Consider the following 22,352-nt stretch of genomic DNA (forward strand, 5'->3'; position numbering starts at 1 on the left):
TCCAAAGACATGCAGCATCATCTTGCTGCAGATGGTGTCACTGTGCATCGGTCAACAATACAGCGCACTTTGCACAAGGAGAAGCTGTATGGGAGAGTGATGCGAAAGAAGCCGTTTCTGCAAGCACGCCACAAACAGAGTCGCCTGAGGTATGCAAAAGCACATTTGGACAAGCCAGTTACATTTTGGAAGAAGGTCCTGTGGACTGATGAAACAAAGATTGAGTTGTTTGGTCATACAAAAAGGCGTTATGCATGGAGGCTAAAAAACACAGCATTCCAAGAAAAACACTTGCTACCCACAGTAAAATTTGGTGGAGGTTCCATCATGCTTTGGGGCTGTGTGGCCAATGCCGGCAGCGGGAATCTTGTTAAAGTTGAGGGTCGCATGGATTCAACTCAATATCAGCAGATTCTTGACAATAATGTGCAAGAATCAGTGACAAAGTTGAAGTTACACAGGGGATGGATATTTCAGCAAGACAATGATCCAAAACACCGCTCCCAATCTACTCAGGCATTCATGCAGAGGAACAATTACAATGTTCTGGAATGGCCATCCCAGTCCCCAGACCTGAATATCATTGAACATCTGTGGGATGATTTGAAGCGGGCTGTCCATGCTCGGCGACCATCAAACTGAACTGGAATTGTTTTGTAAACAGGAATGGTCACAAATACCTTCATTCAGGATCCAGGAACTCATTAATAGCTACAGGAAGCGACTAGAGGCTGTTATTTTTGCAAAAGGAGGATCTAAGAAATATTAATGTCACTTTTATGTTGAGGTGCCCATACTTTTGCACCGGTCAAATTTTGTTAAAATGCAGATTGCACATTTTCTGTTAGTACAACAAACCTCATTTGAATCCAGAAATATAACTGAGTCCATCAGTTAATAGATATATGAAACTGAAATAGCTGTTGCAAAAACCAAAATTGTTATAAAGAAAAAAGGTTAACATTAATAGGGGTGCCCAAACTTTAACATATGACTGTATAATGTGACTGAGGTCTGGTCACATGATCTGTGTTCTAAAGTCCTGTAAGGCAGGACAGGCCTGTGTGTTGCAAGGTCCTAGGTGTGGACGGACTTCCTGAAGAGCACAAGGAGAAGCCGTGTATGTGCAGAGAATGGGACAGCACTGCATTGGGGAAACTACTGTCCTTCTGAGGGTCTGGAACTGTCGGGTGGCCTGGTGAGCAAAGCATTGTTCGTGACAGTGATTCCAGTAAGGCAGCTTCCCTGGGAGCCAGGACTGACAGGAGGTCAGTGTATGGAGCGGAGCTCCTGGAATCTCGAACAAAAGGGGTTACTATGAACTGTGCGGTCACCTATGGTAACTGAACAACGTAAGGTCCAGCGTGATTAGAGACTGTGACATACTAATGTTGTGTAGTGCTATGTGAGTAGAGACATTGATACGGCATACGGAGACCCCCAGTAACTAGTCAGAGGAGGACTGGCGGGTGTAGTATCTGTCAAATAAAGGAGGCCATGTACTATGAACTATATGTTATGTATGTGTTGTATAAACCGTGGTTTATGAGTAGATAATAAACTGCATTGACTGTTTAATGGATGAAAACGTTCCTGTTTGCCTCAAAACTTGTTGCCAAGAGAGTGTACCCCAACACATACAGTAAGTGCTGTCTTACAATAGGTAAATAATTAAAAAAAACACAGAATAAAAAGTATAGAATAATAATCTAGAACCAGGAAGTGGAGGGCTAAATGGTGGAGTAGGTGGAGGTGGACGTGGTGGTGTAGGTGGAAGAGACAGGGAAGGAGGTATTGACTTAAAAGAACATAGAATAAAAAATTTAAAAAATTAACAATCTAGAACCAGGAGGCGGAGGTCCAAATGAAGGAGGAGGTGGAGTAGGTGGAGGTAGATGTGGCGGTGTAGTTGGAAGTGGTGGAGGAGGAGGTATCCAACACTGTTTTTGTGTTTTTAGTTTAATTTTTTTTTAATTTGGGGAGAAGCCATATTTAAACAAATTGCAAACAGAGTATAGCAATCGCTGGTTCAGCTGGTATAGCTGTCTAGTGAGCCAAATGTACAGACAAGTCCTGTGGGATCCATGCCATGGATCATTTTAATGAATGTCAGCTTCCCCACATTGGCTCTCTGTGATTACACCCCCTGCCATTCTAAACACACGTTCTGACAGTACACTTGCTGCAATGCAGGCCAGCACTTCCAAGGCTAGCTCAGGTAATGTGTCTAATTTGAAGACCCAGAAGTAAATTGGGATATACCCATCACTCAGTATGTGGAGACTTGTGGACAAGTACTCTTTTACTATGCTGTTTTAATGCTGCCTTCTGCTAATAAGGAATGTATCAGATGCTGGTGCTGGATATTATGGTGTGCTGAGAAAGTTTTTCCACAGTTTGGCCATTCTAACCCTGTCTTTTGAGGTACTGGCGGTGCTTCAGCTGCGATGGTGACTTCTTCCTCCCCCTCTGCACTGTTCTTCCACTGAACCCCCGCTGTCAGGTGGGAATGCCATCAGTAGTGCCTTTTCGAGTGTGAGCTTGTATTCCCACATTTTCTGATCCTGCTTCAGTGGTGGAAGTAATGATGGTATGGTGTCCTTGAAGCGGGAATACAGCAGTGTGGCCATCCAGTAATCAGCACTGGTAACAATCCAGGTAATTTGGCAGCATGTATTGGCTCATGTGTGCCAGGCTTCAAAGAGGCTATGACAAGCTGTCCTCGGTGGGCTGTGTATGGTTTGGGTCCTCTGAAACACCGTAGTCATCCTCCAGTGATGACTGTGAGCTGCTTTGAGTGCTACCTTGCTGTGAACACAGTTTCTCCTCCTCTTCTTCCTCCTCAGTGTCATCCTCCAAAACTGTCCCCTGGCTGGTCAGCTGTGTACCTGGACACTGTTGTGACAGGAACCCACCCTCATAGCCATGTGTGGATGTCAATACTGATAACAGTTTGAATGGTCCCTGTTCCATCTACTCCTCTTCCTCCTGTAGCACCACCACATCCATCACCAAGTTTTTTTCAGCAAGCATATAAGTGGTATAGTAACGCTTATGATGGCGTTATCAGTGCTGACCATGTTGGTAGAGTATTCGAAGTAGCACAAAACAACACATATGTCCCACATGGAGGCCCACTTATTGGTGGTAAAGAGGTGTTATTCCGCAGAGCGACTCACCTGTGTGTGCTGCAGTTTAAACTCCACTGTGACAATACAGCATTTAATCCTAATTATTCTAGACATCTATTTTCAGTAGTCCAGGAGACATAGGCCATTGTCTGAACATTTACTATTGAATTTGTGTTATTCTTCAGTGATTCAAGAACCATAGACTGCTGCCATATGACTCTTAAAGTTGACTATTGAAATTGATAAATGGCTAATATTTACCTTTTATAGAAGCTCCTACAGTTTATTGTATTGCTATCATTGGAGGACAGGGATGCAGGGTCATTGAACAATTGATGTTTGCTAATATGTTGATTACCCATTGTAGCAGGCCATATAGCTTGCTTGTTTGCAAAACAGTGAAGGAAGAATGATGAAGATTGATTAAATGCTCAAACAATGAGAGTTAAACTCATCTCACCTCCCCCTGACAGGTCATGTGGATGATGACCTGAACCATAGATGTTAGTATAAAAAGAGATGTCGATCCTTCTGCAAAAGAAAACTCTTCAGAAACACAGCCAGGACATCATAGCTCCAAAAATAAGGCTCTCTCTACAGAACTACAGCCAAGGCAACATGGCACCATCAAAGGGAACACAGAAATGACATTATATGGGATGCCTGCATAAGGAACCTCGGCCCTACCTGGAGGAATAAAGATCTTCTACATTGACCATCATTGAACCCGTGGATACATTTGGGGAATCCAGAATTGAGACTCACCAGTCATTTGGGCCCATGAAGATGTTCAGAGAAGCCATGATTGAGACCCTCTGGTCACCTGGACGCTTGGAGAAGCCAGGTTGTCACCTGAACACAAGCCTCAATGGACTGTCAGCTTCTTAAGCTTGTAATTACGTCCTCTATAGGTGCCCACCAAAAGTAAAACCATTGATGGGGATAATCAGCCCTGGAAGCCCCGAAGTCACAGCTGCTTTAATCCCTGTGAGCCAGCGAAAGGATGAGACTCTGTAATTTGCACCATCTTGTGTATTTTCTGGGACTGTTCTATATGTTATTGTCGGTTGGTGGTTCAATAAAGTATTGCCACACTGTATTACCCTCACCCTGTGTTGTCTGAGTAGTATTATGCTCACGGGAAAGGAGTGTGGGCATTCAGTGGGATGTGCACTGGTCCATGCGGGCTCGGGCCAGCAGATGAGAACAAGCACTGACCATTGTTTCTCCACATCCACTATTGCCTGCTGCTGCTCGCACAATCTTTCCAACATAAGCAAGTTGGAGTTACACCTTTTTGGTACATCGCATATGAAGTGGTGAGTGGGAAAACAGAAGTGACGCTGCAGCGCAGATAGGCGAGCAGCAGCAGGGTGAGAAAATGCTCATTATTTCACATCACCAGGCCAGGCTTGCGGTTCACCTGCACCAAACAATCATCTGTCTGCTATCTGATCCCCATCCACAGCTCCTTCGTGGTGTGTGATTTGTCCCAAAAACAATTAAGTTTCATAACAGCCTGCTTTCATTTCCACATGGCTGTGCTGAAGCTGGTGGTGCAGGTCTTACTTTGACCGAAAGAGGAGGTGGGGGAGGAAGCAGAGTAGGAGGAGGCCACATGGACAGAGAAATGTCCAGCAATCATGGTGGTAGTAGAACATGCACTAGAACACCTTCCTCCTCTGTCCCAGCCACTGGTACATTTATCCAGTAGGCAATTTTAAAGATGTAATGCCTCTGGCCGTTCTTTCTAGTCCATGTATTGGTGGTTATGTGGACATTTCCACTGATTGCATTGTGCAATGCACATCTGGTTTGGTCCTCCACATGTGTGTGCAGGGCAGGGGTGGCCCACCTGGAAAATTAGTGGCGGCTAGGAACACCCTACTGTAGGACAGTCACCGCCATCAGTTTTTAAAACTATCAGTCTCCACCAGCTGGAATGACAGAATTTAAAAGTCCAGTAATTTGGAAATGCTGTAATTCGGGACCATGGCTCATGGTTGTGTAGGGGGGTATTTCCTCTTTCTCTTGAGGGTTTAGGGAGTGGAGAGCTGAAAACTTCCAGGAGATTGTGTGGAGGTGCTTGGTGACACTGCTGGTAGTGGATGTGCTGTCATATCTTCACTTTGCTGGGAGGCAGGTGGCCCTATTGATTGTGTGTGGGAGGAAAAGGCCAAGACTGAAGCAGAAGAGGGAGCAGAAGGAGGCTCAGATCTGTCATGCTTTTTAAGGTGCGTACTCTACTGCATCTCATGCTTGGAATTCAGATGCCTTGTCATGCAGGTGCTGTTCAGGTTCAGAACATGTATGCCTCACTTCAAGTTCTGATGTCATAATGTGCAAACCCCGCATGTCTTATCATCAGCACATTGCCTGAAGAAATGCCATGCCAGGGAGCTTCCATGAGCTGGGTTTAGTTTGCGCATTTCCTCACAGAGGTGGACTGTAGCAACCAACATACTGGCTAGAGGCTGGCTGCAGTGTTGTTGCACTTTACTCTATCTTTTGCTATGGTGCTGGGGTATCATGACCACCTCCTCTTCCTCTGAACTGCGCACATCACATGGATGGCCTTCACTCTATGTGTCTTCAAAAACTTCATTATCCGCTGCATCATCTCCTCCTCTTCCTCCGAACTGCGCATGTCACACAGATGACCTTTGCTCTGTGGATTCTAGAACTTCATCACCGCTGCATCATCTTCCACCCACTCCTCAAGCCTGCCCTCCTCACCGGTCTACAAACTACAGAAAAACGCAGCAGTTGGCACCTGAGTTTCATCATCCCCTGAGATGTGCTGCAGTGGTCCACTGACTGTGTGCATTAGCCCTCCCATGTATTAATCCTACAACATAACAAGTGGTTTGGAATTAATGTACTCAGTCTCTTCCCCATGTGGGGCAAGGCCATGTGGATGGAACATGGAACCCCAGCCAGCGGATTCATCAAAAAGAAGAAGAGACTGCTGCATTACTTAGGGCACAGACTGCTTGGCTGATTTGCAAGGGGGTGAGATGGAAGAAAGTTGCTCCTCAGGTCCAGCTCTGCGCTTTCTGCAGAGGAATAGTTGGAAGACAATACAATGGAACTGGATGTACTCTCCATTCAATCTAACACCAATTCAACATATTCTGGACTCCCCATTCAGACAGCGGTACATGGACCTACGAAATGACGCAGAATGTCCTGTCACCTGCTTTCACCTGAGGAAGGTGTTGCACTTGGACACGTAATAGGCACAGATCCACCACATCCTCTACCTGCTGCAGCTACACCATCACTATCAACAGCTAGTTGTTTTCTCGTTGCAGATCTTTGGTGTTTGAATGTCGGCAGGTGTCTCCTAGACCTGGGGAGGAAAGGACTAGGTTTCGGCTCTCGATGGGTATTGTCTGACCTCTGGGGCTTCATTGGTGCAAGGTTAGGTTTCTGGTCTTGAGCAGTGCAGTTTGTAATTTGAGTATTGACCGATGTAGTTCAGAACTCCAGGTCTTGACAAGCGTAGTTGGGCCTCTGTACAGTATCTCACTGGGTATCATCTGGACATTGCCTGGTGTGTAGACACGGGGAGTCATCAAGTGCCCTGGTCCACTAGCCAAAACCGCCTGAACCAGGGATCATCTCACTAAATGCTTACTCTCCTTTCTCCATGGGTGTTACACTACTCGGACAACACAGGGTGAGGGTAAAACAGTGTAGCAATACTTTATTGAACCACCCTTCCGCTGACTCGCCGGCATAACAGCAGATGCAACTTCAGAGCTTCCAGCGCAGACTACCCCACCTGTGGCATGCACACAGAGAGGAGGTAGCGACAAACTTAGTAAGATTAAAGTCCTTTGAGGTACAAGGCTAGTTGACTGGAGGTTCACAACCTGGCTTCTCTGAACATCTTCATGGAGCCAGGCGACCGACGAGTCCATTTCCTGGCCCTCACAAATGTATTTATGGGGCTCAGGTGACCGGTGGGGCCAAATCTTGACTACCCCAAATGTATCCATGGAGTCGTGATGGTCAATGAAGCAGATCTGTATTCTTTCAGCTGGGGCCATGGTCCCCTAAGCTGACATTCTGTACAATGGCAAAACTGTGTCCCTTGTGATGGAGCCATGATGTATTGGCTGCTGTCCTATAGAGAGTCTCTAGCTCTTTGGATATTTGAATGTCTGGATGTCTTGGCTGAATATCTGTCTTATGCTACAGAGGCATATAATCTTTTTATAGTTAAGAACTGTCCTTCATCCTGTATTGACAGGTAAAGGGGGAAAAATGGGGATAAGACCAACTCACATTGTTTGATTATGTAATCTATTTGCATAGTTTTCCTCCTCTATTTTGCAAATCAACAACTAACTGGCTTGAACAATGTGTAAACAACATATCAGCAAACATCATCGTTCCATGACCCCTGACCTGTTGAGAGGGAGTGTGGCGAGACTGGGTAGAGTACAGGAAGCGCAGAAAGGAGCTCAGTTTCTCCCTGTCAGGGAGGAGACACAGGTGTGCGCTGTGCTCTGCAGACAGAGGGACAGTGCAGAGCCAGGACTTTGCCGAGGACATGTGAGGGCCTCGCAGAGACAGTGAGTGCACAGAGCGTTGGCCGCCCAGCCATACAGCGTGCGGTGCTCACGTTCAGAAGTGAGTGCCAGGTGTCGGACTGTAAGCATCATCCCACCCGGCTGGCAGAGTGTGGGGGATCACATACTGGGTAGAGACTTCCACCCCATTGCCTATTACAGCTTTGCAAATTGATGGACTAGGGGCTCAATGGGCAAAATTGGAGACCGCCCGTTGCCACCTGAAGCTTATTCATGTGATGGCGGATAATGCGCATGCGCTGGTGAACTATGTCCCTGAAGTATTTCGCTGCCATTTCTGTGTTCCGGGACATGCAGTAGTTCACTTGTGAAGTATAGCTTGGCACTGCTGCAGGGTGCACAAGTAGGTTACCCAAACCGAGAAGTAATAATGAAAATAACTTGGCACTCAACTTCTAGTATTCATGAGATTGGAGAAGAATTTTATTTAGGGAGTCTGCAAAAACGTTTCGGCCAACAACCTGGCCTTCGTCAGTCTGCGGTCGAGCATGACAAACAAGAAAGCAAAATTACAATCCAAAAGATGACCAAATCATCATAATTTTATGTGGACATTATATACAATAATTGAGACAGCAATGTAACAAAGATAAGATTACTGATGAACATGCTGTTAATCATGTCTGAAGTTAATCAGACGGAATAACGAAACAAAGAAAATAAGAGGAAAAAAAGGGGGAAAAAAAATGAAGTAATAGAAAAAAAATAGAAAAAAAGTAAAAAATTTTTTTTTATAGAAAAGCGAACCTACCCGACTGCTTATGATAATTAGGTAAGGCGGTAGCGTAGTAAAGGATGTGTCAATTCCTAATGAAATGATAAAGGGTGTTATATAGTAAATGGACCGCAAGTGAATGCTCATATAGAAAAAAAAACCGTGACCGACCAGCACAAACGGGACATGGAGAGTAGAAAGAGAGCTAAATTCCAGAGGGACGCAGACGACTACGAACGGGGTATATAGGTGGCAGTTTGAATCTATCCCCCGTCCTTTTCGTAACAGGTTGGATTTTAGGTCTTCAACGGAACACTCAACCTCAGGTTCTGAGACCGAGCAATGAGATACCTACACTGGTCAAAACCATTTTTTAGGACAGAGAAGAAGACCTCGCGGAAAAGGATACGTAGGGGGAGAGGAAAGAAGAAACTCCGACCTGAACAGAGTCACTCGGTCTCAGGTAGAAGTCCACTCGTGATAAATATTTCATCTAGAGTTTTAAGTATAGCCGAACACTGCCTGTTGCAAAAAGGTTTGTCTTTTTGCCCTTCTTATAATCTGGATACGTTTAAGATGGACATGGAGTTGCAAAGGTTCTACCGTTCCCTTAGACTTAAAGTCTATTTTTCAAAGAACAATACAATAGAACCAGTGCATCCACCTCCTCATACTGACCAATGTCTCTTATCTTTAACCAAACTTGGTCTCCGCACTAAAAGTTCCTTCATTCCCCCATGGGGGTCTCATGCATTGGAAACCTTTATCGACTTTGTTAATACATCGTTTAACAAACTGAGACAGGACATTAATGGTCATAAACTCCATTGTCCCTCGAATTTAGACTCCTTTGACTTTCAAGCTTTGAAATCACTACAGGCCAACAAAAATATCATTATCAAACCCGCCGAAAAGGGCGGAGCCATAGTAGTGATGGATAGATCCAGTTATATGAAGGAGATCTATCGTCAACTTAATGATTCAACGGTCTAAACCAAACTAGAGAGGGATCCCTTACCCACTACCAGAGACCTCATAAAAGATATTCTGACTGACTTTTACCACCGAAAAATAATTGATAACAAAACAGTTGAATTCTTAACGAATTCAAGCCCTACCATTCCTGTTTTTTACACACTACCGAAGGTGCATAAAAACCTAGATAATCCTCCGGGTCATCCAATTGTGGCATCCACAGACTCAGTCCTTTCCCTATTATCGATTTTCATTGAAAAACTGCTCACACCCTTAATTAGGGACACTCCTTCTTTTCTTTTGGATACAGGTGACTTCCTCAAGAAAATTGGTGAGATGGGTCCCCTACCAGATGGGGCTATACTAGTTTCCTTCGACGTTAAGGACCTGTATACCTCTATCCCACATGATAGAGGTATGCGTTGTGTACATAATTTACTTACCCGGGTCAACACACATGCTGACATTGTGGATCTCATTATACGATTACTGGAAGTTGTTTTGACAAGGAATTACTTTATGTTTGAAGATACTTTTTACCTTCAAACTAGGGGTACAGCAATGGGATCTAACATGGCGCCTCCTTATGCTAATAGCTATATGGCCAATTTTGAAGAGCAGGTGGTCTACACTGACCCACTATTTAAGACATTTTGTCGCATATGGAAACGATACATCGATGATGTGTTCTGCATCTGGACAGGCCCCACTGAGACCTTTACTACCTTTTTTGACACTCTTAACACGACCTGGACAGGTCTCTCCTTCACCATGACTAGTGATGATAAATGCATCAGTTTCTTAGATACGATGGTCATAAAAGACAAACTAAAAACATCAGCTCCCAGCAGCCCCAGAAATGATGCATCCATTAGATGCATCAATTCTGGCACTTAGTCTACGCTCTTTCCACTTGCCCTGGTGGAGTGGCAAGTGGGGAAATAGTTGTGGGGTTGATGTCAGCTTTGTAATGTCAGCTCACATCAAGCCCACAAGTTAGTAATGGAGAGGCATCTATAATATGCCCCCATTACTAACCCCATAGTCAGATTGTGAAAAATACACAGCCAGAATAAAGTCCTTAAATTGAAAGAAAGACACAGTCATTTATTTTAGATAACTACTCCCAGTTCCTCTTTTCCCATTTATTACTGTAAAATAAAAAATAATAAACTACCATATTCCTCACATGTCCACTGAGAATCCCTATGTGATGCTGTCCCAAGAATAACTCCAGCTCTGCTGCATCTGGGTGGATTGTTGAGCACTGGCATGAAGTGACCGCTCAGCAAGCCAGCCAGAACACACTGTGACAAGAGTGTGATTATGCCCTTGCAGCGTGTAGCGCTGATCTGAGAAAGGTCATCAAAATTCACATTTATTGCCCCACTTGCCACTGCACCAGGGCAAGTGTGAATAGCCATGCCAAAATTGATGCATCTAATAGATGCGCCTTTTCTGGGGTGGCTGCGAGCTGCTATTTTTATGCTGGGGAGGTCCAATATCAATGGGTTCTTCCTAGTGTGAAAATACCAGCCCAGTTGTCTGCTTTAGTTTGGCTGGTTGTCAAAAAACATTTTTTAAACTTATTTATTTAAATAATTTAAAAAAATTTGTGTTGGACCCCTCTATGATTGATATTCAGCCATAATAAAGATGACAGCTGGGGGCTGCAGACCTTAGCTGTCGGTTTTGCCTGCGCTGGTTACCAAGAATAGAAGAGACCTTACATTTTTTTTTAAGTTTATTTAATGCACAGGCATTGGCTGCTGAATAATCCCATCATGGTACACCTACTCTTGCTACTCTCAGCGAGGCCAGGTATAGGATGATGAGAGTAGTACTCTCATTATTCAACGCCTGTGATCTGCGGTAATCTTTTTACTGCTGGTCAGAGCTCCTGGCTCACACACTGTCATCTGTATGACAGTCTGTGAACTGCAGCGCTCTTACCAGTGGTAACGAACTTACCACTGATCAGAGCCAGTGTTTCTTGTGCTGTCACACAGATGACAGCATGGGAAACACCAGATATTAAGGCCCCCATTCATTTGAATGGGGTCCGGGTTCGAATATGGGTACCAGAACCAAACTTTTTAAATATGTTTAAAACATCCACGTGTTTGCCTATCTTTGATGTCCATGGCTTGTTTTTTACTGTAGATCCTGCACATTGCAATAGATTGGTCCTCTAGCAATTTTCAAAAGAATTCCAACCCAAGATGCCTTCACATAGGATTCACCACTAAAACAAACAGAACTTTAACCCCTTAAGGACCGGGGTTATTTTCATTTTTGCGTTTTTGTTTTTCGCTCCCTATCTTCCTAGAACCATAACTTTTTTATTTTTCTGTCAATATGGCCATGTGAGGGCTTATTTTTTTGCAGGATGAGTTGTACTTTTGAACAACACCATTGATTTTACCAATGTCATGTACTACAAAACGGGAAAAAAATTCCAAGTGCTGTGAAATTGCAAAAAAAGTGCAATCCCACACTTGTTTTTTGCTTGGCTTTTTTGCTAGGTTCACTAAATGCTAAAACTGACCTGCCATTATGATTCGCCAGGTCATTACGAGTTCATAGACACCAAACATGTCTAGGTTCTTTTTTATCTAAGTGGTGAAAAAAAATCCAAAGTTTGCTAAAAAAAAACAAAAAAAGCCCCCACCATTTTCCGAGACCTGTAGCGTCTCCATTTTTCGTGATATGGGGTCGGGTGAGGGCTTATTTTTTGCGTGCCGAGCTGACGTTTTTAATGATACCACCTTTATGCAGACAAGTTCTTTTGATCGCCAGTTATTGCATTTTAATGCATTGTCACAGAGATCAAAAAAACGTAATTCTGGGGTTTTGACTTTTTTTCTCGCTATGCCGTTTAGCGATCAGGTTAATGCTTTTTTTTATTGATCGGGCGATTCCTAATATGTGTATGTGGGATTTTTTTTATTGTTTTATTTTGATTGGGGCGATTTGAACTTTTAGTTTTTTTTTATTTTTTCTATTTTTAAACATTTTTTTTTTACTTTTGGCATGCTTCAATAGCCTTCATAGGAGGCTTGAAGCATGCACAACTCGATCGGCTTTGCTACATATGGGCAATGAGCATATTGCCCATATGTAGCAGATTTACTCCTGTGCTTTCAGCGCCGCCCACCGGGCGGCGCTGAAAGCCATCAGCCTGGAACAACCATAGAGGTCTCTATGAGACCTCTGGTTGTCCAGGCAACATGACGCCGACCCCCGATCACGTGACGAGGGTCGGCGATGAGCTCACTTCCGGCCCGGCGGTCGGAAGTGCTATTTACATGCCCGTTGTCAGCTTTGACTGCGGGATTTAACTAGTTAATAGGCGCGGGCGGACAGCGATTCCGCTCGTGCTTATTGCGGGCACATGTCAGCTGTTCAAAACAGCTGACATGTCCCGGCTTTGATGTGGGCTCAGCGCCGGAGCCCTCATCAAAGCAGGGGAGATGTCTAATGACGGACTGTGTCCGTCTTTGGACATTAAGGGGTTAAGGCACTGTTGAGCTTCCTTCACCAACATCAGCATCACTTGGTCCCAAGCTGATGACAGAAGATCTGCCACCATAATATGTTTTGGCTGTATGTCAGCTCCACTCTTTTTGACAATATCAGCCTCATCTGAAAGCATCCTGCCTTCGTCCACCCCGATCTAGTTCACAGGTCTTTGTCTACCTCAAAATCATCATCATTACCCCTGCCTCATTGATAGTTATATCAGTGTGGAAATTGTCCAGACCTTTTTGTCCGTTCCTGGTTCCTTTCTCTAGATTTGCCCCAAATAAGGGCGCTACTACTGGTTTAGCTGCCAATGTCCCTACCAATGTGGCTGCCAGTGCAACCAGCACTGCTTAGTGTTTGAATCACATAGGAGATTAAAGGGCAAAAAAGGCGAAATTGAAAATTAACAGTTGAAAATTGTCGTGGTTTGTGGAACCACTGTGCCATGGACTGCGGAGAGCCTGGAGGGGCGTGACTAAGCGATCACCTGACTATTCACTAGAGCCTCTGATGGTGAGGTTAGACTTGGCTCCTGATGAACGCTATGTGCCACTCCAGGGCATACCAATGGTCGCGCAGCAGCTGGACCTGAAGGACAGACTGGATGGAGCAGCAGGCAGAGCTTGTATCAGAGTGCAGCTGACCAAGTTCATATTAGAGTGCAGCAGAGTTTGTGTCAGAGACAGAGTGTCAGGAACACTGCACTACACTCGCTCACTGAGCCAGTGCGCATGTCCTGAGTACAAAAAACCGTGCTCAAAGATACCTGTGGAGCAGGGCAGCAGCGGTGACAATGCGTGCTTCAAACTATCAGGACCTGAAGCATGTGACTGCTGGGGGCGTGGCCTAAGCTCCACAGAGCTAGGAGCTGCAGGGAAACTCCTAGAAAGGTAACTATGGGACAAGTTACCAAGGGGCATAGACAGGGGCGGAAACCAGATCAAGCCGGGGTCAATGCACAAGATAGCAGGACAGTACCAAAGGGTTAGACAGAGCGGATAGTCAGGACGTAGCAATAGATCAGAAAACCAGAACGGGCAATAGACGGTACAATAGGGGCAAACGGTAGCGGAGTAACAATAGTCAAGCCGGGAGGTCAGAACTAGAAAAGACAATAGTACCAAAAACGTGAGACGGAGTTCAGAGTGAGGGGACAGGCCGGGTCATACATGGGAATCAAACAAACAATGCAGTATACACACACACCAGGGGGGTCGGTCAGACACACAGCCAGAATAATAGTATAGCTGACAGAGAATGCTAGTCTGGAGTGAGTATAAATACCCCTCCCAGATCCAAAGAGAGGCTGGCAAAAGTTAACCCTGTGAGAACAGGACATTAACCATGTCCTAACCATGACACAGAGTTTGTGTCAGAGTGCAGCAGGCAGGATCTGCTTTAGGGTGTGTGCACACACTGCGGATTCTGCTGCGCATCCACAGCGGTTTTGGTCCTGCGGATCCGCAGCAGTTTCTGCTGCAGTGTATAGTACCATTAAAATCAATGTAAAATGAAATTCGCAGTGCAGATTGTGTGGAATTTTCTGCGCGGATTTGCTGCGGTTTCAAAACCGCAGCATGTCAATTCTTTGTGCTGATTCTGCAGCGGTTTAGCACCTGCGCAATGACAGGTGTGAAACTGCAGGACAAACCGCAGAACAAACCGCAGAAAAACTGCAGATAAACCGCAGGTCTTTTGACCTGCGGATTTACCTGCAGTTTTTGACAAATCCACGTGGAAAATTCCGCAGTACAATCCGCAGCGTGTGCACACACCCTTAGAGTGCAGCAGACAGAATTTGCTTCAGAGTACAGCAGACAAGATTTGCTTCAGAGTGCAGCAAGCAAAATTTGCTTCAGAGTGCAGCAAGTAGGATTTGCTTCAGAGTGCAGCAAGCATGATTTGCACTTAGAGTACCGCAGGCAGGATTTGTAGTTAGAGTACAGCAGGCAGGACTTGCACTGGTATGCGACCTTACACAACATAGACTAAAACAGGAAGGTTGCTCAGGGACCTCCCCAGTGGAGAGGAAACAATATACAGCTCTGGCAAAAAATAAGAGACCACCACATCAAAACCCTGTCATGGGCAGCCCATTCTCCAGACCTGAACCTCATTGAAAACCACTGGAATGTAATCAAGAGGATGATGGATAGTCACAAGCCATCAAACCAAGAAGAACTGCTTAAATTTTTGTGCCAGAAGCAATGTGAAAGACTGGTGGATAGCATGCCAAGACGCATGAAAGCTGTTTATATAAATAATGGTTATTCCACAAAATATTGATGTCAGAACTCTTCCTGTGTTAAAACATTAGTATTGTTGTTTCTAAATTTAACCCCTTCCTGACATCCGACGGTATATCCCGTCCATGGGACCTGGGCCCCTATGCCCATGGACGGGATAGTACGTCGGGTGCGATCAGCGGCGCCCACGTGGTGAGCGCCGCTGATCGCGGCCGGGTGTCAGCTGATTATCACAGCTGACACCCGGCACAATGTGTCAGGGGCGGTCACAGACCGCCCCCGACACGTTAACCCCTTGCACACCGCGATCAAACATGATCGCGGTGTACAGGGAGTTAAAGGGAAGCATCGGCAGGGAGGGGGCTCCCTCCGTGCTTCCCTGAGCCCCCCACGGCAGCGCAATGTGCAGCGCTGCTGCGGGGGACTCCTTTCCTCCAGGCCCCCGAATCCAAGATGGCGACGGGGGCCTTCGGGGGCCTAAGGAAGCTGGCTTCCTCAGTGCCTGCAAAGCGCAGGCATGAGGAAGCCTTCTGCAGTGCCTGTGTCAGATCGCTGATCTGTCACAGTGATCTGTGATGTGACAGATCAGCGATCTGTCACAGGACAGTGATGTCCCACCTGGGACTATTTAATAAAGTAAAAAAAAAAATAAAAAAAAGTGTAAAAATAATTAAAAAAAAATCGCCAAATAAATTAGAAAAAAAAAAAATATTCCCCCAATAAATCCATTTTTTGGAAATAATAAAAAAAAAACAATAAAAGTACACATATTAGGTATCGCCGCGTCCGTAACGACCCACCCTATAAAACTGTCCCATTAGTTAACCCCTTTAGCGAACCCCTTAAAAAATAAAAATAAAAAACGAAGCAAAAAATAATGATTTATTATCATACTGCCAAACAAAAAGTGTAATAACGCGCGATCAAAAAGACGCATATAAATATCCATGGTACCGCTGAAAACCTCATCTTGTCCCACAAAAAACGAGCCGCCACACAGCATCATCAGCAAAAAAATAAAAAAGTTATAGCTCGCAGAATAAAGCGATGCAAAAATAATTATTTTTTATATAAAATAGTTTTCATTGCATAAAACCGACAAAAACATAAAAAAACGACCTAAATGAGGTATTGCTGTAACCGTACTGACCCGAAGAATAAAACCGCTTTATCAATTTTACCGCACGCGGAACGGTGTAAACGCACCCCCCCAAAAGAAATTCATGAAACGCTGGTGTTTCTTCATTCTGCGTCCCAAAAATCGGAATAAAAAGCGATCAAAAAATTTCACGTGCCCGAAAATGGTACCAATAAAAACATCAACTCGTCCTGCAAAAAATAAGACCTCACATGACCCGGTGGGTCAAAATACGGAAAAATTATAGCTCTCAATATGTGGTGATGCAAAAACTATTTTTACAATAAAAAGCGTCTTTTAGCGTGCGACAGCTGCCAAAAATAAAAACCGCCATAAATAGTAAATCAAACCCCCCGTTATCACCCCCTTAGTTAGGGAAAAATAATAAAATAAAAAAAATGTATTTATTTCCATTTTTCCATTAGGGTTAGGGCTAGGGTTAGGGCTAGGGGTGTGTTGGGGTAGGGTTAGGGTTAGGGCTAGGGTTAGGGCTAGGGTTAGGGTTAGGGCTAGGGGCATGTTGGGGTTCGGGTTGGAGTTAGAATTGGGGGTTTCCACTGTTTGGGCACATCAGGGGCTCTCCAAATGCAACATGGCGTCTGATCTCAATTCCAGCCAATTCTGAGTTGAAAAAGTCAAATGGTGCTCCTTCCCTTCCAAGCTCTGCCATGCGCCCAAACAGTGTTTTACCCCCACATGTAGGGTATCAGCCTACTCAGGACAAATTGCAAAACAATTTTTGGGGTCCAATTTCTCCTGTTACCCTTAGGAAAATAAAAAATTGGGGGCAAAAATATCATTTTTGTGGAAAAAAATGATTTTTTTATTTTCACGTCCGAGTGTTATAAACTTCTGTGAAGCACTTGGGGGTTCAAAGTGCTCACCACACATCTAGATAAGTTCCGTGGGGGGTCTAGTGTCCAAAATGGGGTCACTTGTGGGGAGTTTCAATAGTTTAGGTACATCAGGGGCTCTCCAAACGCACATGACACCCGCAGACCATTCCATCAAAGTCTGCATTCCAAAACGTCACTACTTCCCTTCCGAGCCCCGACGTGTGCCCATACAGTAGTTTTCTCCCACATATGGGGTATCAGCATACTCAGGACAAATTGGACAACAACTTTTAAGGTCCAATTTCTCCTGGTACCCTTGGGAAAATAAAAAAATGGTGACTAAAAGATCATGTTTGTGGAAAAAATACGAATTTTTTATTTTCACGCCCGGGCGTTATAAACTTCTGTGAAGCACTGGGGGGTTCAAAGTGCTCACCACACATCTAGATAAGTTCCTTGGGGGGTCTAGTTTACAAAATAGTGTCATTTGTGGGGGGTTTCCACTGTTTAGGTACATTAGGGGCTCTCCAAAGGCAACATGACACCCGCAGACCATTCCATCAAAGTCTGCATTCCAAAACGTCACTACTTCCCTTCCGAGCCCCGACGTGTGCCCATGCAGTAGTTTTCTCCCACATATGGGGTATCAGCATACTCAGGACAAATTGGACAACAACTTTTGGGGTCCAATTTCTCCTGGTACCCTTGGGAAAATAAAAAAATGGTGACTAAAAGATCATGTTTGTGGAAAAAATACGAATTTTTTATTTTCACGCCCGGGCGTTATAAACTTCTGTGAAGCACTGGGGGGGTCAAAGTGCTCACCACACATCTAGATAAGTTCCTTAGGGGGTCTAGTTTCCAAAATGGTGTCATTTGTGGGGGGTTTCCACTGTTTTGGTACATCAGGAGTTTTCCAAACGCGACATGGTGTCCGATCTCAATTCCAGCCAAAAACGTCAAATGGCGCTGCTTCCCTTCCGAGCTCTGCCATGCGCCCAAATAGTGGTTTACCCCAACATGTGGGGTATCAGCGTACTCAGGACAAATTGCACAATAACTTTTAGGGTCCTGTTACCCTTGGAAAAATAAGAATTGAGGGTGAAAAGATCATTTTCGTGGAAAAAATATGATTTTTTAATTGTATGGCTTTATGTTATAAACTTCTGTGAAGCCCATGGGGGTTCAAAGTTCTCACCACACATCTAGATAAGTTCCTTAGGGGGTCTAGTTTCCAAAATGGTGTCATTTGTGGGGGGTTTCCACTGTTTTGGTACATCAGGGGTTTTCCAAACGCGACATGGTGTCCGATCTCAATTCCAGCCAAAAACTTCAAATGGCGCTGCTTCCCTTCCGAGCTCTGCCATGCGCCCAAATAGTGGTTTACCCCCACATGTGGGGTATCAGCGTACTCAGGACAAATTGCACAATAACTTTTAGGGTCCTGTTACCCTTGGGAAAATAAAAATTGGGGTGAAAAGATCATTTTTGTGGAAAAAATATGATTTTTTAATTGTACCGCTGTACGTTATAAACTTTTGTAAAGCCCTTGTGGGTTCAAAGTTCTCACCACATACTAGATAAGTTCCTTGGGGGGTCTAGTTTCCAAAATGGGGTCACTTGTAGGGGGTTTTCACTGTTTAGGTACATCAGGGACTCTCCAAACGTGACATGGCGTCCAATCTGAATTCCAGCCAATTTTGCATTGAAAAAGTCAAACAGCGCTCCTTCCATTCTGAGCTCTGCCATGCGCCGAAACAGTCGTTCCCCCCCACATATCAGGTATCTGCGTACTCAGGACAAATTGCACAATAACTTTTGCAGTCCAATTTCTCCTGTTACCCTTGGTAAAATAAAAAAAATTGAACCTGAATTATTTTTTTTAGGAAAAAAGTTAGATGTTCATTTTTTTTTAAATATGCAAAAAAATTCCTGTGACGCACCTAAAGGGTTAATAAACTTCTTGAATGTGGTTTTGAGCACCTTAAGGGGTGCAGTTTTTAGAATGGTGTCACTTTTGGGTATTTTCTGTCATATAGACCCCTCAAAGTGGCTTCAAATGTGATGTGGTCCTAAAAATAAAATGGTGTTGTAAAAATGAGAAATCGCTGGTCAACTTTTAACCCTTATAACTTCCTAACAAAAAAAAATTTTGGTTCCAAAATTGTGCTGATGTAAAGTAAACATGTGGGAAATGTTAGTTATCAAGTTTTTTGTGTGCCGTATCTCTGTGATTTAAGGGCATAAAAATTCAAAGTTGGAAAATTGCGAAATTTTCAAAATTTTCGCCAAATTTCCGTTTTTCTCACAAGTTATTTGAATGAAATTTTACCACTAACATGAAGTACAATATGTCACGAGAAAACAATGTCAGAATTACCTGGATCCATGGAAGCGTTCCAGAGTTATGACCTCATAAAAGTACAGTGGTCAGAATTGTAAAAATTGGCCCGGTCATGAACGTGCAAACCACCCTTGGGGGTGAAGGGGTTAAGAACTTGTTTTCTTTGCATTATTTGAGGTCTGAAAGCACTGATTTTTTTTAAAAATTTTGACCATTTTACTTTGTCAGAAAAAAATACAAAATTTATTGCTTGGAAATTCAGAGACCTGTTGTCAGTAGTTTATAGAATAAAAGAGCAATTTATATTTTACTCAAAAATATACCTATAAAGATAAAAATCAGACAAACTGAACATTTGAAAGTGGTGTTCTGGCTGCTGGTCTTTTTCCTCTGCTGCTGGGTTTGTCTTGGTTCAGGTGATTGTATCACTCTTTATTAACCTGCACCTGCCTCCCAGTCCTTGATGGACAACAGTGTTAATCTGCTTGAGTTTTGGCTTGGAGCGTTGCTTTGCCTTCTGTGTGTTTAATTTTTGCAGTGCTGGGACCTCTGGTTCTGCTAGTCTTAGTTTCTGTTTTCAGTTTGTTTCTGCAGCCTTCTCTGTCTTTTCCATTAGGAGGTGACCCGTTTTTGTACCCAGTCCTTAGATCTTTCAGGGACCCCCCTCCCCCTATCTTTAGGTCTTCGCTTGAGATTAACCTAGGATCGTCGGTGGGTCTATTCGCAAGGAATGGGTCACCCACTCCATCCTAGGGTATCAGCCTAGTCATAGTGCAGGGTCAGTTTTCCCCCTTCTACCCTAGTTCTGTGTTGCAGATCCATAACAGTTTGTCCAGCCAAAAGAAGTATGAAAAAAAAAAACCCTCCCGGATTTCTGCAATATGAACATCGTTCAAGATCTTACTCGACGCCTACAAAATTTAACTTTGGAAGTTGCCAGCTTACAACAGCACATGAGTAATTGCCCTGGAATCCACTCTGAAGAACCTAAGGTGGGTTTGCCCGAATGTTTTTCTGGTAAACTGTAGGAATTTTTTTCATTTAAAAATGCATGTTTACTTTATTTTCGGCTTAGACACAGGTCTTCAGGGGCTGAATTACAGCGTGTGGGGATTATGTCATTATTAGTGTTGAGCATTCCGATACCGCAAGTATCGGGTATCGGCCGATACTTGCTGTATCGGAATTCCGATACCGACTTCCGATATTTTTTCAATATCGGAATTCGGCATCGGAATCGGAAGTTCAGTTGATTGACGGCCTGACGTCATCATGATGCGCGGTGTGTGCGCATCATGATGCGCCGTCATTTCGGGCCTTCCGGGGGTCTCTGCCGGCCTGCCGGGGGGCTGTGCCGGCCTGCCGGGGGGCTGTGTGGACTGCCCGGGGTCTCTGCCGGCCTGCCGGGGGGCTGTGCCGGCCTGCCGGGGGGCTGTGCACCCTGTGGGGGTCTGTACCGGCCTGCCGGGGGGCTGTGCCGGCCTGCCGGGGGGCTGTGCTGATGTCCGGGGGTCTGTGCAAGCATCGTCCGATGGGACTACAAGTCCCATCGGGCGATGCCTGCTACCATGACAGTGATTGACACATTAGCCAATGATGGGACAGTAGTAGTCCCATCATCCGGCTAATGTGTTAAATGTTAAAAAAAAAAAAAAAAAATACTACATACATACTACATGCTACATACATACTACATATATACTACATACATACTACATACATACTACATACATACTACATGCATGCTACATACATACTACATATATACTACATACATACTACATACATACTGCATGCTACATACATACTACATATATACTACATACATGCTACATATATACTACATACACACTACATATATACTACATACATGCTACATACATACTACATACATACTACATATATACTACATGCATGCTACATATATACTACATGCTACATACATACCACATACATACTACATACATGCTACATATATACTACATGCATGCTACATACATACTACATATATACTACATGCATGCTACATACATACTACATGCTACATGCATGCTACATACATACTACATACATACTACATGCTACATACATACCACATATATACTACATACATACAATACATTCATACAATACATACATAGACATACAGTACATATAACATAGAGTAACATACTTACCAATACTTGTCACATTGTTCCCCGAAGCCATTGTCTTTCCGGAATAAATATTAACATAACAAACCACAAAAATACTCACCCACGATCCGAAGCAGTCCACGAGTGTGTCCCACGACGATCTTGGGTAGAGAACTGCAGCATCAGATGATGCTGCCGTTCTCTACGGGCTGCAGGAATCCAATGACGGAAGGTAGGTATCCTTCCGCACTGTATTCCTCCGCCACTTAAAAAAAAAAAAGTCCCTAGTCTCACTTTATGCCATTGCTGTGTGGGAAATTCCCACGCAGCAATGGCATAAAGTGAGACTAGGGACTTTTTTTTTTTTTTAAGTGGCGGAGGAATACAGTGCGGAAGGATACCTACCTTCCGTCATTGGATTCCTGCAGCCCGTAGAGAACGGCAGCATCAGCTGATGCTGCAGTTCTCTACCCAAGATCGTCGTGGGACACACTCGTGGACTGCTTCGGATCGTGGGTGAGTATTTTTGTGGTTTGTTATGTTAATATTTATTCCGTAGACGACAATGGCTTCGGGGAACAATGTGACAAGTATTGGTAAGTATGTTACTCTATGTTATATGTACTGTATGTCTATGTATGTATTGTATGAATGTATTGTATGTATGTAGTATATATGTGGTATGTATGTAGCATGTAGTATGTAT

General features: G+C 44.1%; 1 long non-coding RNA gene across 2 annotated transcripts in view; it reads left to right on the forward strand.

Annotated features, from left to right (window-relative positions):
* LOC141086035 (uncharacterized) overlaps positions 1-22,352 on the forward strand; it is a 122,068-nt gene that overhangs the window by 63,302 nt on the left and 36,414 nt on the right. Inside the window, exon 4 of one of the 2 annotated variants that reach the window (XR_012231476.1) lies at positions 20,328-20,503. The exons of the other annotated variant lie outside the window; for it this stretch is intronic. This is a non-coding gene — a long non-coding RNA (uncharacterized lncRNA). The remainder of the gene's footprint in view (positions 1-20,327; positions 20,504-22,352) is intronic. 2 annotated transcript variants of the gene reach the window in all.

This window comes from Dendrobates tinctorius, unplaced genomic scaffold (assembly GCF_039654945.1).
Source record: "Dendrobates tinctorius isolate UK_male_01 unplaced genomic scaffold, ASM3965494v1 ptg000030l, whole genome shotgun sequence".
Classification (NCBI taxonomy): Eukaryota; Metazoa; Chordata; class Amphibia; order Anura; family Dendrobatidae; genus Dendrobates; species Dendrobates tinctorius.